Raw genomic sequence first — 17877 nt, 5'->3', positions numbered from 1 at the left:
CAGTGAATTCGTTGTAGGTGCCCAACGGTGAAGAAGACCCACGGAGGAGCGAGGGGTAACTGGAGGTCTTTGCGCTCCCCAGGTCTTCCCTTGTCTTTGGCAATATTTCTGCTCCTCTGTGTACCTGTCAAAAACGTGCTAGGTCCTTTACCAGACCCCGTCCAGGATATCCTGTGCCAGGTGTGTGAATGCATCGCCTGTGCATTCTTCTAGAAAACCTCAGAGTGATCGATGCCGATACACCCCGGCTCCAGATTTTGAAGTGCGGGCCATGTTGCTGCCACCATCACAGTGTCTGACCAGGTCTCCCCTCTGCTGGCTCCTTGGCTGTGCTGTGGGAGGTTCCTCTGCAGGCCATGGCGGATTGTGTTGTTTGATGCTGCGGGCCTCAGGGTCTACCTCCGAAGAGCAGAGGAAGTCCTTCAGTCCTCTGCCCCAGGTCTGCTGATTGCTCAGGCCAACTTGCTGTGTATCTGCTTCCGCCCTTTGAGAAGATCCCTGGGTCACAGCTGGTGAGGAAAAGCCCTAGGAAGAGAGGCCATTGCCTGCTCCCTGACCTCCCATCCGTCCCCAAAGTCCCTGCCTTTGCTCTCTGTTGTCATCGTGCACTGCTTGTTCTTCTTTGTATTTAATAGTTTCTTTAAATAAGACATAACTGGATTTTTTCCTAACCCGGCATCCTAAAGTTCAAGCTTATACATATTACAAGTTTTTCCTCCCTGTTTTTCTGTAATCATTGCGGTGGGTCTAGAGAATTTATTAAAAAGCATGTCTGTGACATCTTTTAAAACATTACTTTAAAGGGATAGCTTTTTGGTTTTTCTCCCCTTTTTAAATCTCATCATCATTCTTATCTTTTAGAGGCTGCCCAGTGTTAAGTCTCACCAGAAAATGTCTGTGTGCCAAAGGTGTAGTGTTGATTAATCAAGTGCAGTAATGTTATTTGTAAAGTAACACCTCATATTACCAGTGTGGGTTTTTTTTTTAAATTTTGTTTTCTAAAGAAATGTCAGTCCAGTTAACGGTGAAACTCCAAGCTCAAAATGGACAGCTTGTACTTTGGAATGCAGGAGACAAAGGGGGTGCCAGAGGTGGCACGGATGTGTCAGACTTCTCCAAGGAGCCCCCATTGTGATACTGCACAACTCACCCAACTTCTGTCTGTTTTCTTCACACCTCTAACGCTATCATTAGCTTGAGATAGGGACACAGAATATACAGTGGTCCACAAACAGATATTGTCAGGGTTCATAAGGATATTTTCATCTGAGGAACTCTAATATTAATAACTTGTAGATTTTTCTCTCTCTTTTTTAATCTGAAATGTGTCCACTAAAGTGTTTATTTGGCTTGAGGTTATTTGTGCTTTTCCTCTGGCTCCATTACAGCCTACAGACTTACCCTGTATTGTTGACCTGGTCAGAATTTTTGTACTTTGAGTGAACCATAAAGAGAGACCTTGCAAAAATCAGATAATTGTCTCATCTATAAATTGTCAAAAAGCAAAAATCCCAAGCCTCTCTATGTAAACATGAACTTTTTAAGGAAATTGACCCTAAATTTAAGCATCAGTTTGAGAGCTGTGCACATATGGCTCTCATTCCATGACTGTTTTCAAAATGAGTTGCCACATTCTAAATTCTGTTTGTGAAGCTGGGAGCAAAAGAGAGAACGATCTAAAACGTGTGTATTTCAGTTGGCTCTGTGTGTTAGCATCTGTACTGGCATGCATGTGATTGGAACGTGGAGAGTTGAATCAGCACCCTTCTTTCTGTTGCCAGAAATAAAGACATCAAAGGAAATAGTAAACTGGGCAACAAATCAAAGCTGCATGGGTTTTTCACTCTAGGTCTCTCTCTCTGTAGCTTTTTAAAATGAAACCGCCCCTCCCAGAGGAGGCCACCCCTAAGTAGACTTGTTGTTCGTTCTTGTTACCTTTACATTTGCGCATGTGTGGAATTGTTTTTTAGGACAAATTCCCAGGTGGGAAATGCTCAAAAGGAGTGGGCATTTATAGTGTAGTAGGTACTGCCAGATTGTCCGTCAGGAAGGTTGTGTCCCTGTGCACTTCACTAACAGTGAAATGGAAACTATTCAAGGAGTTGGAGTTGAAGTGAAGTACTGTAGGGTGGTTGTGGGGAGCCAGACGGCCCTGACGTTTTGCCAGACTTTTTGTACTCAAGAAGTTGATTTTTGGAATGGTTATAGGCTGGTTTAGATAGGGTAAAACAATGTACAGATATTCTTGGAAAAGAACATTTTAATAGACTTTTATTTATTTATTTTGAATCCTCACCTAAGGCTATTTTTTTCATTGAATTTTATTTTTTAACTAGAGGCCCAGTGCACAAAAATCATACACGGGGGTGGGGGGTGTCCCTCAGCCCAGCCTGCACCCTCTCGCAATCCGGGACCACTGGCTCCTAACCGCTCACCTGCCTGCCTACCTGATCGCCCCTGAACACTCTGCCTGCCTGCCTACCTCATCACCCCTAACCACTCGCCTGCCTGCCTGATCGACCCTAACCACTCGCCTGCCTGCCTCATTGCCCCTAACCACTCATCTGCCTGCCTAATTGCCCCTAACTACTTGCCTGCCTGTCTCATCGTCCCTAACTGCTCACCTGCCTGCCTGATCACCCCTAACTGCCTCTGCCTCGGCCCCCACTGCCATGGCTTCGTCTGAAAGGACGTCCAGAAGGTTGTTCAGCTGTCTGGTCTAATTAGCATATTATGCTTTTATTATTATAGACTAGAGGCCTGGTGCACGAAATTTGTGCATGGGGGGGAGGCTCCCTCAGCCTGGCCTGCACCCTCTCCAATCAGGGACCCCTCAGGGGATGTCTGACTGCTGGGATCCCCTGCAGGGATCGGGCCAAAACTGGCAGTCAAACATTCCTCTCGCAATCCGGGACCGCTGGCTCCTAACCACTTGCCTGCCTGCCTGCTTGATTGTCCCCTAACTGCCCCCCTGCCAGCCTGGTCACCCCCCAACTGCCCCCCTGCCGGCCTGGTTGCCCCCTAACTGTCCGGAAGGAAGTCAGACGTCTGGAAGATGTCAAGTCGACCCAGTCTAATTAGCATAGTACCCTTTTATTAGTATAGATATATTTTTATTTAGTTCAGAGAGGGAGAGAGAGATAGAAACATTAATGATGAGAGAAAATTATTGATCGGTTGCCTCCTGCACACCTCCTCCTGGGGATCGAGCCCACAACCCAGGCATGTGCCCTTGATTGGAATCGAACCCAGGACCATTCAGTCCACAGGCTGACACTCTATCCACAGGGCCAAACTGGCTAGGGCTCCATTGAATTTTAGAGAGTGGAAGAGGAAGAGGGAGAGAGGGAGAAAGAAACATGGATGTAAGAAAGGTTGCTTCCTGCATGCTCCCCCACCAGGGCCAGAAATTAAACCTGCAACTCAGGTACATGTCCTTGACCAGGAATCAAACCCATGACCTTTCTATCTGGGGCTGATGCTCTAACCACTGTTCAGGGCCAGGGCCATAGACTTTAAAAATGAAAATGCTGTATAGTTATATTAAAGAATCTTTTAAAATAATGCATAATTCTACTCTTAATAACTTAATTTTGCAAATTATCATCTACATATGTATATATTTTACCAATTATAATTAGTGTATTTTCATATTTTTTTTTCACGGAACAGTCTCATAAGCTGTTTCCTGTTTCTACGTATCTTTCATAATGGTCATTTAAAAGCTGTATAATGTTGCACTTTGTTATTTACCATAATTTGCTAATTTAGTCCTTAATTAGCAAAAAAATTATCTTTATTGTTGAAAGTATTACAGATGTCCCCCTTTCTTTCCCCCATTGACCCCCCCCCACACATACACTATTGTTTGTATCCATGGGTTATGCATATATGCATATAAGTTCTTTAGTTAATCTCTCCCCCTCAGCCACCTGCCTTCTCTCTGAGATTCAGCAGTCTATTCCATGCTTCTATATCTCTGGATCTATTTTGTTCATCAGTTTATTTTGTTCATTAGATTTCTTGCTCATTTATTTTTATTTTTAGATTCAGTTGTTGATAAATATGTATTTGTTGCCATTTTATTGTTCATATTTTTTTATCTTTTTCCATTTGTTCAAACATAAGTTTCCTGTGTTTTTGGATTATTTCTTTAAAATAGATTTCCTGAGTCCTGGCTGGGTGGCTCAATTGAGTGGAGCGGTGTCCCATACACCAAAAGGTTGCAGGTTCAATTTCTGGTCGGGTGCATATGGGAGGCAACTGGTTGATGTTTCTCTCTCTTTCTCTTTCCCTTTCTCTCTCACTCTCTCTCGAAAAAAGAAAAAAATCAATAAAACATATAATTGGGTGAGGATTTTTTAAAAATAGATTCCCAGTAATGCATTACTGAGACAAGTGTGTGAACCTTGAAACATCATTTTGAAGGCAGTGTAATATTCTGCGAGATGGAGGTTTTTCTGGTTTATTGACTCATCCTCTTTATTGGGTAGAAGTCTTCCTGTTCCCAGTGTTTTGCTATTATAGATAACTAGAGGCCCAGTGCACAAAATTCGTGCACAGGTAGAATTCCTAGGCCTGGCTGGAAATCAGGGTCGATCGGGGCCTTCTGGCTGCTGGCTGGGGCCTTTCTTCATTTTGTGTCACCCCCTGGTGGTCAGCGCACATCATAGTGAGCAGTTGAACTCTCGGTCGAACTCCCAAGGGGACACTTTGCATATTATCCTTTTATATATATATAGACACCGTGGAGTATATATTTTTGCAAAACGCTTTTTTCATAATTAGAATTCTTAACCTTAGTGGTAGTTAGAAATAGAATTATAGTCTTAAAAAGGTCAAATTGTTTTTCAGAAATGATGATTTACATTCCAATTAATAATCAAGTGAAGTTGCCGAAACCGGTTTGGTTCAGTGGATAGAGCGTCAGCCTGTGGACTGAGAGGTCCCGGGTTAGATTCTGGTCAAGGGCATGTACCTGGGTTGCGGGCACATCCCTGGTGGGGGATGTGCAAGAGGCAGCTGATAGATGCTTCTCTCTCATCGATGTTTCTAACTCTATCTCTCTCTCTCTCTCTTCCTCTCTGTGAAAAATCAATAAAATATATTTTTTTAAAAAATCAAGTGAAGTTTATTAACAAATCAGTTTGTTTTATGATAGTCTTATATCCTTTGGGATGTTTTAAAACAACTCAACATTTGCCTTTTTTGAGGACTGGAACTTTCCTAGAAAGTAAAGGGTGGTTTGTATCATTTGGAATGGGAGAATCTCTCCTCCTTTGGTTCCTTCCTCCGTTGGAAAAAACAACAACACTGCTTAAAGGGCATTGTACCATCAGGGTCTTGCCCACACAATTTCTGTGCTGGTTTCTAACTAGCAGACGTGAGCATTGGCATCTTTTTCTACTCTCTTAGGTCATTGTCTGTCTGAAACGTAATTGTCCCAAAAGATCAGCCTTCCAAGTGAGCTATTTCTTCTATCCCATGCTTTTTTTCAAAATGACTTCTGTATTCTCTCCACTCTCCTAGACTCTAAATCCCACTTCTCTTGGCAGCATATTGACTGCATTAGTGACTCTGATGGTACAGTGCCCTTTAAGCAGATTTTTCCCAATGGAGGAAGGAACCATAGGAGGAGGGGTTCTTCCATCCCAAATGATACAAACCACACTTTACTTCCTAGGAAAGGTTCAGTCTTCAAAAGAAGGAAATGTTGGTTAATCCTCACCTGAGAAGATTTTTTCCATTGATTTTTAGAGAGAGAGGAAGGGAGAGGGAGACACAGAGAGAGAGAAACATCCATGTGAGAGAGACACATCAAATTGTTACCTCCCTCACATGCCCTGGCCAAGGCAGGGGATCGAGCCTACAACCCAGGTATGTGCCCTTGATCGATCCCTGGACCCTTCAGTCTGTGGCGGACGCTCTATCCACTGAGCCAAACCAGCTCGGGCAATGATATTTTTTTAAAGCAAGTTCTCAGAGATAAAATCACAGAAAAACTGATTATATCCATGTTGGTGAACAGGTAGGAAAATGGGCACTCCCCTGGGATGTTGGTGGGAGTCCAAGTTGGTAACATCTATTTGGATGTAATTAATCAGTAATTACCAAAGTTTTATATGCACCTACCCTGTGCATTTCCCCTGCTGACTTTAGAAAAATAAGAATGTTGATAGCTGTTTCATAATAATGTCATTAAGTGTCTAGGACGTGGTGGTGGTGGTGGTGGTGGTGTCTTCTACTCTATGAGGAAGCTCCATGAAGCCACATTCAAGTAGGCTTCGTACCCAGAACAGTGCCAGGGGGCAGTGTGGGTCAAAGTAAATGTCATGATTCTTTCACCACATAGGACGAAAGGTTTTACCACTGTCCTTCGTAAGGTGGAAACTGTGGAGGGTCGCTCAAGCCCCTGCAGACATTGGGAAGGCACCTCTGAGGACCTCCCTCCTTTCCTCTGCTTTTGGGTCCTAGACCAGCAGTGAGATTCTGCTCTATGAAATATTCATAAAATTCAATTGACCATAAACCACTTTGTAAATGTAAGTGCTGTAAGTGATCCAAGTTATATCAACAGCTTTTTGAGAAATTGAACAAGGAAAAGGGATTTAAGGGAATGGGATGCAGGGAGCCAGCCTTGCCATTTTCAAACCGTAATCAATGGGCCATGGGCCTGCATTATGTAATTTCAGAAATGACTGATGCCCGGACTGATTTTGAGCACTGAGAGAGGGGCCTCATGCCAATATCAGTCCGTCTTTCTACGTTACACAGATTATGTGACTTTTAAAATCCCCGTTTTTATTTTATAGTCATGTTGTTTCCGGCTGTAAAGCCATGAGAATCTGTCCTCAAGACCGTCTTCTCCCCTCAGATGCTAAGGAGGTCAGTCACTGAAGCCCAGCTGGCGTCCAGGCAAGACCAGGAAGGTTCCCGGTCCAGGGCCCTGCAGGACCGCTCCCCTGCCCACTCCCTGACTCACGGGGCCAGAGCTTTTCGTCGTTAGAAAATTCTCTGAGCTTATGCATATGCGTTTTTTTCCATCCAGCCAACAAACCTTTGTTCAGCTGTCTGGAGCCCCCAGAATATATCTACTCTTTGTACCCTCACGTATTGTGGATGGCCACCCCTTGCCCCACCCTGCTCAAGTCATTTCCTTTTCATCAGACAGGATTCTTAGAATTTTTGCTGTCCTGGTTACCCACTCTTCTCTGTAGAATAGTATGTGGACCATCGAGCCTCCCTTACCCCAGCCCCAACCCATCCCCCCTTGTTCATAATAATGGCTTTCTGATCATGGATCCTAAAATTAGGTCTGTTCATGTGTTAGTTTACAAACAAAAACCCCCAGAGTTGATCTTAAGTGAAAGATGGAACATCTGTTCTTCTGAAATCTTTTCCCTTTCAGCACATTTTTTCAACCCAGATCACACTTGGAATTCTGACTCTGTCCGTCTTATCTAAAGCCTTCATCTCTCCCAGCCTGGTGTTCGGATAATTTGAAAAGACTGCCTGCCGACTGCTGATGTATTTACCCAGCTCAGGGCTTGAAGAGGGTGACAAATCCCTCATAACGAGGTTTGCCAAGTGCCTGCTGGCAGCCAGCAGATTCAAGCCTGAATCCCCCGGGAGAAGGGAGAAGGGAGAAGTACAAAACATTGAACCTGGCTGCTCCAGGCGCGCCTGCGCGACCCCGGGTCAGAGGAGCTTTGGTTTGACCATTGACATGTAAATGGCGAGGGGCTGAGGCTGATACCCGCCAGACCCTCTCGCCTTCCCACCAACCACACAAAGGCCCAGGCTTTGTCTTTGTGAGGCCCTCAGCATCCTGGCCGCAGAGGTAAGTCCCCTTATCAGCTCTGTTGTAAGGCTGTTCTGTTTGGGACTGGGACTGTGGACTGGAAGGTTCTCCCAGCCATATGCCGTGGGAGTGGTCCCTTTGGAATACACTCTGTCTTGGAGTGGACTTAGGCCCTGTAAGGGTTTTCCTTGTTAGAAATGAAAAAGAATACTACTAAGTAATTACTACTGTGATTTGATGGGAGGAGCAGAGTCCTATTTGCCCATGTGTATGTACCTATACAAGATTTGATGCCAGGTTCAAAGTACTTTTTGAATTTTACCTGAAATTTCTGTAGAATACTTTTATTTTTGGCACTGTGTTTTCTGCAGTCCTATTCTGCCTGTCCCTCTCCCTCCCTCTAGTTCTCTCCCCTCCCTATCTTTTTTCCTATCTCTAACATTCCTTCCCTTCCCTTCTCCTTCCTTTTCCTTGCAGTGATGATAAATTGTAACTCGTAAAAGTATCTCTGTGAAGGAAAAATTATTCACCATTAGAAGAATGATGAATAAACTACTACCAAGGAATGGTTATGCCAAAGTCTCTTCTGAAACTTCAGTGCAAGAGCTCACATGGTGCTAGTGTCCTCAGATTAACATGGGACTTGTAAAATTTGTGGTGCTGTTACCGCATGGTAACATGTCATGCTTTGGACTGATTTTGTTATAAGCCCTTTAAGAACTAGCAAGGAATTATTTAAAATCTAAATTTAGATTTCACATTCAGAGGAAAATCTTGATGACAAAAATCTTGAAGTCAAAGGCTTTATGTAGGACTCACTTCCCTGACTGCTTATAGAGATGGTGCTTTTAGGAAAACATTTTCTTAATAAAATGCAAATGGTTCCAGATCTCTCTTTCTTTCCCTTCCTCTAACCCCTTCCTCTTCTCCTCTCTCCCCCCTCATAGAAACTCTTTGCAGTATGAATTCAGTACGTAGTGCATCCTGAAGCTTTAAATATGGATTGGTGGTTGCTAGATCAGACACTGTTTTTGTCTTTTAAAGTAATTATAGTAATAGAATTGTCTTTATACCAGAATACCCATAATGAGATTGAAAACAAAAAAAGTTTATACAATCACTCTTAGATCCAGACGCCATAAATCCTATCATTAAGTGGGAACTCTATTCTTAACTTTTAAGTGTCTCTTGCTGTAATGAGCATTATTAGGGGAGCTTGGTGCAGTGGAAGGAACACAAAGCTAAGTGTTATGAGGCATGGGATCCTCCTCTGGCTACCTAGTATTTCCCAGTGTCTCGCTCAGTGCCTAACACCCTGGTCTCAATAAAAATTTTAGTCTGAATTGAAAGAAGTGTCAGTATTTCAGTCTTGAGGTTCTTACAGATTTATTTATTTTTAAAAAATTTTTTTATTGATTAAGTTATTACATATGTGTCCTTATCCCTATGTTACCCCCTATCCCCCCCACTCATACCCTCACCCCCCTGTTGTCTCTGTCCATTGGTTAGGCCTATATACTTGCATATAAGTCCTTTGGTTGATCTCAGGGGAAACATTTTAAATTGTCACAATGTATGGGTACAAGATTTCTACTAGAAATCTTGACATGCCACCCGGCCAGTGAATAATTGGCCCACTCCAAATGCCAATGGCATCCCCACTGAGAAACACTGGACCAGACGATCACTACGGCTCTTCCCTATTTCTCCCAAGTTTATAAGTGGGCATTGAAAACTTCTAAATTGATGTTGAACTATTGCACTTAGTGTCTGCATCTCACACTTAGCATTAAACTCGGCGTTTCTGGGAGTGGAGTCAGGTCTGGTCATGCTGGCTGAGGACTCATGGATTGGCCCCTTGGATTCAGAGCTTTATTGCTGGGGCCATTCCCAGCTCTGAGCATAGGAACTCACTGTTACTGTTCAAGAGGAGGTGCAGAGCCTGGTCTGGGTTTTGTGCTTGGCTTTGGCTTTTCCCTCATGTCTTCCTCCCTCAAAGGGAAATAGGGGTTCATTGTGGCCACAAGCCTGGCCTCCAGGCCTGAACTTTTTCACTGTAGAAAACGGCCGGCGGCTGCCTCAGCAGCTGTCTCATGGGTTGAGACCTGCTCTGCGGCTGGGACGTGTCTGTCTGTCGGGAAGGGGGTCATTGTGCAGGCAGGTGCTGCCAGGCAGATCCACCCACCTGTTGTCACAGGCCAGAGGCTTTGATGAGATGGAAAGGGAGTTGGGCTGGAAGAAAGATTCTGGGCAGTCTGAATTCTTACATAGTTTTTATTTGACAGTGTGATTAAATTACTTTTTATTTGACAGTGAAGTGCTATTAAATCAAAGTCCCACAAGAAAGCTTCTCTCAGGATTATCTTTTGCTAGAAAGCAGTAGAGAAGTGAGCTATTAAATCTTACCAGAATTTGCTGTGATGTTGTACATCTATGTAACGCTTAATAACTAGAGTGTAAGATTACCTGGGACATATATTTAATTGATGTGTTGTTTTTAATTACAAAAATTATTTATTTATTAAAGAAATTTCAAATAATTAAGAAAAGTATCAGCAATCACTACATTTTGACATATATCCTGCCAATCTTAAAATTTTTACAAAAATGAGGTTATAGTGTACTAGTGGCCCATTGTACGAAGATTCGCACAATAAGCCTTCCTTCCCCTGGCTGCCAGCACTGGTTTTCCTCCGGTACCTGGGACCCAGGCCTTTGGTCCGGCCGCAGCAGTGAGGCTTGGCTTCTCTGCTCCAGCTGCTCCCAGCCCCTCCTTTTTTTTTTTCCCAGCCCCTCGAGCGGAGCCCAGGGCGGGCTGGAGGCCTGGGTCGCCCCCAGGCCCCAGGCCCCCAGCCCCTCCTTGAGTGGAGTACAGGGCCTGCGGGAAGCTTGGCTTCCTCTGTCGCTGGAAATAACCCAAGCCTCCTGCTCGCTCCAGTTCTGTGGCCGCCACCATCTTCAGTCATCTTCAGTCTTCGCTCTGCGCCTGCGTATGCAAATTAACCACCATCTTTGTTGGGTTAATTTGCATAGTTGCTCTGATGGGCTGGTGGGTGTAGCAGAGTGATGGAGTGATGGTTAATTTGCATGTTTCTTTTTTATTAGTGTAGATGGGAGTTTTTTTTGTTTTAAAATGTATTTTTATTGATTTCAGTGAGGGAGAAAGAGATAGAAACATAAATGATGAGAGAGAATCATTGATCAGCTGCCTTCTGCACATCCCTCACCAGGGATCAAGCTCACAACCCAGGCCCTGACTTGGAATCGAACCGTGACCTCCTGATTCATAGGTCAACATTCAAGCACTGAGCCACATCAGCCAGGCTACAGTGTATGTTTTATAATCTGCTTTGTATACTATCTCATGAACATGTTTCTATAACATAGATATTACATAGTTTTACATGACTACTGGCGATCCATTGAGGGGAAGAGCACAAACTCTAGCATCAGACTCTGGGTTTATACCTCAGCCCTGCCTCTAATTAGCTGGGAAAATTATTTAATTTGTTCTACTCTTTTAAAAAATTAGGAGAATAATAATAATACTCACTACATTGGGGTGCTGGGAGAATTAAATGAGATAATAGATGTAGAGTGCTGAGAATAGAGCCTTGCATAAAGTAAGCACTCAGTGTCTGAGATATCATTATCTTGTCAACTTCAGCATCCTTATATGACTATACCATCTCTGCTAACCAATCCCCTGGTATTAGACATTCTTGCAACTAAATCCTTTCTGACATCCAGAGTAATTACTTTCACATCAGTTACTAAAAGAGGAATTTCTGAGTCAAAGAGCACACAACAATTTGAGGCTTTGGATACATATTGCTGAATTTCTTTCCAGGAAGCTTGTCTTGATATTTACTTCTACCAACTTTTAGCTGAATTAAAAAATTCAGCTTGGTTTTCTTTGAATGTCCCACTGCTCTAAGACCTCCCTTTTCCAATAATTGGGAATATACACTCAGTTAATATTGCTTTAGGGCAAGCATAATTAAGGAAATCAATGAGCCACAAGACAAATTCAATAAAGCATTCCATCTATATATATAAAAGCCAAGCATCCAGAATGCTGGAAGACTGGTTGCTATGATGCACACTGCGGTGGCCAACCACCAGATCAGGGCCCTGATCGGCCCCCTCCAACTTCCTGCAGCCCCTCCCCGCCCTGGTCTGTCCCCGCCCCCGATCGGCCCCCCCACATTGGGGGCAGGGCTGGCCAACCTTCTGTGTCCCCTGCCCCCCGCTGGCCCGGCCCTGATTGGCCCCCTCAGAGCAGGCTGGCCGGACCCCACCCGTGCACAAATTCGTGCACTGGGCCTCTAGTAGTCAAATGAAAAACAAGGTGGATCACCTGCCACTGGTATTTTCTATGCTCCAGCTTCTCTCCATTGATTGAAAATTCTTTGTGTGAAAATATGTGAATGTGTAACTCATAAGTGCTCTTTTCCCCCTCCCGCCCCATTTAACCTCTAGACATACTGGAAAGAAAAAAATTACCTTCAGTAACATGATAGGAAATGTATACAAAATTATATATAATTTGTAGAACGTTAAGTTAGTCCCTTTATTCTGTGATATGTGAAAATTACTTATTTCATTGCATTTTTACATTTAGCATGAAGAAGTTGTTGCAAACTGGTATTTACAAAGACGGGATCCATAGTGCACCCTGTGCTACCTGACTTGGTAGTGAGTGCTTGGCCCAGGTGCCTTGTTCAGCATGTCGTGCTACCAATTCTTGTGTGATGACTAAACCCCCACCCCATCTCTGTTTGGATGACTGAGACCCCTTCGTACAGCCTACCTGGCCTTTATGTATATCTGGGGCAGTGATGTTAGAGGAAGCCTGCTTCTGTTTTGTTCTCAGCAGTCCACCCACCTCCATTTGATTATAAACACAAATGCCAGTGTGAACATTTAAACCACATGACCTAACACAATTATGAGGGAGACATCTAGATGATTCAAAATATGTTCCATTTGGATTCTCATCGAGAACACAAAATGTAAAAATTCTCAAATCTCTGAAAATACATCTTAGGACCCCAGAACTATACTTAGGAAAGACTGACGTGGTTGACAGACACTGTCCAAGGTACTGTTTGATAATTATTGGCATTTAAAAAAGAAATATAGGTAATCTTTTGATTATGTCTTTGAATTGAACACTTGTTTCATTTTTGCTCAAGAACAGTGGCATTCACACTTTGGTTTGTGACCCACAGTAAGAAATGTGTTTTATGTTGTAACCCAGTATGTACATATCTATAATCTTAAAAGCGTAATATGCTAATTAGACCAGACAGCTGAAGGACCTTCCGAATATCATTCCAGACATCCTTCTGGACGAAGCCGCAGCGGTGAGGGCCGAGGCAGAGATGGTTAGAGGCGATCAGGCAGGCAGGCGAGCAGTTAGGGGCAATCAGGAAGGCAGGCAGGCAGGCAGAGTGGTTAGGGGCGATCAGGCAGGCAGGTAGGCAGGCAGAGTGGTTAGGGGTGATCAGGGAGGCAGGTAAGTGGTGAGGGGCAATCAGGCAGGCAGGTGATTAGGCAGGTAGGCAAGCAGTTAGGGGCGATCAGGCAGGCAAGCAGAGTGGTTAGGGGTGATCAGGCAGGCTGGCAGTGGTTAGGGGCAATCAGGCAGGTAGGCAGGTGAGTGGTTAGGAGCCAGGGTCCCGGATTGCAAGAGGGTGCAGGCCAGGCTGAGCCCCCCCTCCCATGCACAATTTCATGCACCGGGCCTCTAGTACAAATATAAACACACACACACACAAGTGAAACAAGTGTTTCCCAAAATACATGCAGTGTATTTTGACATTTTCTATTTCATTCTTTGTAATGTTGCTTGTGACCCACTAACTTATTTCATGACCTGCAAATGGGTCTGACCTGCAGTTTATAATTGTGTCCCAGTGTGGTTTGTTGTTGGGTGCGAGCTGATGGTAACCTTGGCAGGGACTTGCGTCTTTTTTCACTGGAGAAGCATGTTGCCTTCCTCCTGGTGCTGGGTCCAGGGCAGGCTGTCCTTGCCCAGACATCACCTCTAGAGCAGTCTCAGTTCTGTGGGGCTGGGCACAAAGTGGAGGCAGAGTCCCTTGTGTTGGCTGCCTGGGCACTTCAACAGCTTTGCTTTAATTTTCATCCTTCCCTGGACTGGCTGCTGCAGCTGACAGCTCTGCCCGAGAGGGGAGTTTTAAACAAAGGCGATAATTCACTTTGAGGGCCCCTGAATCATGTCTTTGTCTCTGCTCTTGACAGAAGAGAAGGAAGTTGTTCATTATTAAGGATGCCAGCTGCCCATGGATTGATATATCTGTAGCCAGCCCTGGCTCACTTTCAAGAAGGTAGAAAGCTGGCTCCCCAGTTGGTGTGTTCTGAAGGGATCCAGGAAAGATTTTCTTCAAAATGTCTACTCATTTCCCTGTGTCTAAAATTTTATTATTAGAAGTCCATTGTTTTAAATCTTTTTGGTTTTTTGGTCTTCCAGAATTCCAGATCAATATAAAAATATCCTTAGGAAAGAGAATACCTTAGGAGGGTATCAGATAACATTTAATGGGGATTTAGACAGCCACTGAGAGAGAACAAGGGATGGGGGTGCAGGAGGGGGCATAGGGAGCCTACAGGTCTGTGAACAGGAATGGAGTAAGTTTGTGTCTAATGGTAATTCGAAAGCTACTTGAAATTATTGAGCTCTTTAAACATTTTAATGAGAATTTTATGAAGAACCTGGTGGCTTGGGGTGGACTTGAGTAGGGCTAGAGATGAGGGAACTGACATCCACCAAAGGAGACCAGAACTCTTCGGATCGTTTGGCCTGCTCAGGAGTTACGAGGCCTGCATTGTCCGTTGGGTTTGTGTTTTGTTTAAGAAATATGTTCCGTGTAGACAACAGGACTAAAGCACACTACGCACGGTTCACATTGTATTTTGCTTAATGCCTTGCAAGCACCTTGCATTTATTTAGCCATTTCCCCTCAATCGTAGCTTTGTTTTGTGTTTAAACCAGTTTAAAACTGGCCAGTTTTGCATGATTTACTTTTCACCCGTCTGTCTGGCATGCTTCTAACATCAGAACCCCCTAGCTCAATAATAGCCAGTGTGCATACTCTGTAGTATTTTCCACACGCTGCCACTGTAGTGATCTTATAGCCATTGTAGTGATGGGCACGGGACTTGGCCAACATGGCGTAGTACTCTTTCAGATTTGCTCAAGGCTGGGCAGGTGTTGGCAAGGGTGACCAGCTTCACTGTGCCTTGTCTGATCATCTTCAGAGTCGGCTTGTACCCCAGCACGTACTTTCCACTTCCCATAACAAGTTGGAGCCTAGAATTGATGGACTCAGGAGACTTTTTCATCTTCTTTGCGGCCACCATCTTCCTGCCTTAGATGTGGGATGGCAATGTGAGCAGCCGCCAAGGTGGCTGGGGAGCGAGAAAGGAGCCTTAGCTTTCTGATTGGTCAGCTCACTGCATTCCCTTGCATGCCAGTTTGTTTTGTCAGTTATTGGTGATCATAGAATTTAGAGCTGAAAAAAGACCTTAGCGATCACCTGGATAAGTGTTTTCCTGTGGTGATTAAGTCAGCACTTACTCTTTATAAGTTACTGATAGAGACTGTTGGTTGACTGGGTGAGAACCCTGTAAATATTGATCTTCCCTATCAAGCATTGTGCAGTATGCAGGTGTGCGATTCTTCCTAATGAGTAGCAACATACACAATACATTTCAGTGATACAGATATATTCATTCTTTTCTTTGCCAAATATCAGTTGTCAATTAAGCATTTACTGTTTATAAGTTCTGCAGTTGGAGGTACAACGGTGAGTGAAACATGGACCCTGCCCTCCGAGATGCTGTAGGGATTCAGGCACAGACAGTCACCGTGACAGTGTGGTGGCTGCCGTGATGAGGAGCTGTGGTTCCTCCTCCTTACCCTGGTGAGCGCTCGCTCTGGGAGACCCCACTTTGGAAAACATTGGGCTGACTGGATTCTGCTGCACTAGCACAGCTGACGAGCAGTTACAGGGTGTCTGTGAGAGGACAGAAAGCCACCCTCTGAAGTTTAGGAAACAAGACCAGGAAGGCTTCTGGTGAATGCTGTTATCTCAGATTGGCCTGTGTAGTGGATTGAATAGCAGCTTCTCTGCCCCCCCCCCCCCCCCCCCAAAAAAAAGATATGTCTGTGTCCTTATCCCTGGAACCTATGAATTTGTCCTTATTTGGAAGGAGGGTCTTTGCAGATGTGGTTAAGTGAGATTTTGAGATGAGTTGATTCTGGATTATCTGGGTGAGCCCTAAATCTAATGGCAAGTGTCCTTTAAGAGTGAGGCAGGGGTGCCTGGCTGGTGTGGCTCAGTGGTTGAGCATTGACCCATGAACCAAGAAGTCACTGGTTCAATTCCTGGTCAGGGCACATGCCTAGGTTTCAGGCTTGATCCCCAGTAGGGCATGCAGGAGGCAGCCGGTTGGTGTTTCTGTCTCTCGCTTCCTCTCTAAAGTCAATAAAAACATATTTTAAAAAAAGAGTGAGTCAGGGAGAGATGTGACACAGATGGAACAAAGAGGCCAGGTGTCCAGGTAAGCAGAGTTGGGGTGAGGCAGCCACATGTCGAGGAACGCTGTAGCCACCGAACGGCAAGGACAGGATTTTCCACAGGAGCTTCCAGAGGGAGCTCGGCCCTGCCAACCCCTTAGTTTTGGACTTCTAGCCTCCTGAACTGTGAGAGAAGACATTTCTGTTTTAAGCCGCCAACTTTCTGAGTACATAATTTGTTATGGCAGCCCTAGCAGACTAATGCAGCCTGGATTTCGATAGTCAGGAACTTCTGAAGGGAGGGCCTTTTCTGGAGAGAGTGCAGGGACTGGAGGCAAAGCCCTGTTTGAGAAGAGAGAAGCTAGCGGTGCGGCTGGAGCTCAGGTTTAGTGAAAGGGAGTCACAGGAGATAGGGCTAGAAAGCTTGTGTCTGACTCCTTGCCTTTGTGGGGGTTTGAGTAATGCCTTGTTTACAAAGGATCATTTGTTAGTTCACTGTACTGCCTCTTAGGTAGTGTCTCTTAACACTGGTGACCAGGCAAATAATACAGGATGAGGTTTGTTGATTGCTCAGGTGGTTACGCTCTTGTGGATATATGAAGATTGCAAATGTTCTTTTTTTTTAAAAAAAAAAATTTATTGGGGTGGTCAATGTTCTTGATTGTTGCCCCCCTGGAAAGGTGGCATTAGTCACTCACTACATCTTGTTTTTGAACTTGTCTTTCTCACTGAATTTTCCTAAAAGGATTTATTTTCATGGGATTTTATGTCCTTGAAATGATCATTTAATGTAAAATAATTTCTGTGACATGTAATAAACATCTTTAAACCAGATAAAGAAACACAAAACTACTCCGGTGCTGCTTTCAGAGATCCACGAGTTCCTATTCTAGAACAGACATTCTCCACATCACACGCTTTCTTCTGGGAGAACTGGACATTGGATACCTTTTTATTTTCTATAATGAGATAGGATTTAGGAGTGAGTACATTTTGAGACCTAATTAAATTTTTATTTCTTTGGCTTGAGAATAGCAGCTCAAGGTCTTGGGTCTATTCAGCTGTCTTTCTAACCTGCATTGATATCTTCTTGTATCTTCACTCTCCCCACCCCCTAAATCTCAGGTATACTCATGTTTTATGATTTTTATTTTATTTGTTTGTTTGTTTGTTTAGAGACAGAAGAAGGGAGAGGGACAGAGAAACATCCATCAGTTGCCTCCCATATCTGCCCTGACTGGGAATTGAACCTGCGACCCCTTTCGTGCATGGGGACAATGCTCCACACTGGCCAAGGCATGTTTTATAATTTTTAATGATTAGTTTTTATTATAAAAATAATTCAAGCTTATTGTCAAATGTCAATAAGGTTTGAATATATGGCTCTTTAACCCTTTGACTGGTTGCAGTACCCCCATCTCACTTTTCTATCATTTGAATGTTTGTGTTCTCCCCAAATTCGTATGTTGAAGCCTAATGCCCAGTGTGTGGTGGTGCAGGTGGGGCCTTTGGGAAGTGATTGGATCATGAG

General features: G+C 44.1%; 1 protein-coding gene and 1 pseudogene across 2 annotated transcripts in view; one reads left to right on the top strand and one right to left on the bottom strand.

The window, feature by feature from the left end:
- ANKRD6 (ankyrin repeat domain 6) overlaps positions 1-17877 on the top strand; it is a 148348-nt gene that overhangs the window by 29437 nt on the left and 101034 nt on the right. The gene's annotated exons all lie outside the window — the stretch shown is intronic.
- LOC139012851 (large ribosomal subunit protein eL30 pseudogene) lies at positions 14821-15187 on the bottom strand (annotated as a pseudogene).

This window comes from Myotis yumanensis, unplaced genomic scaffold, assembly GCF_028538775.1.
Source record: "Myotis yumanensis isolate MYYU_CA2020_CCGP unplaced genomic scaffold, mMyoYum1.0.hap1 SCAF_6, whole genome shotgun sequence".
Classification (NCBI taxonomy): Eukaryota; Metazoa; Chordata; class Mammalia; order Chiroptera; family Vespertilionidae; genus Myotis; species Myotis yumanensis.
This window is presented reverse-complemented; position numbering and strand designations above follow the sequence as displayed.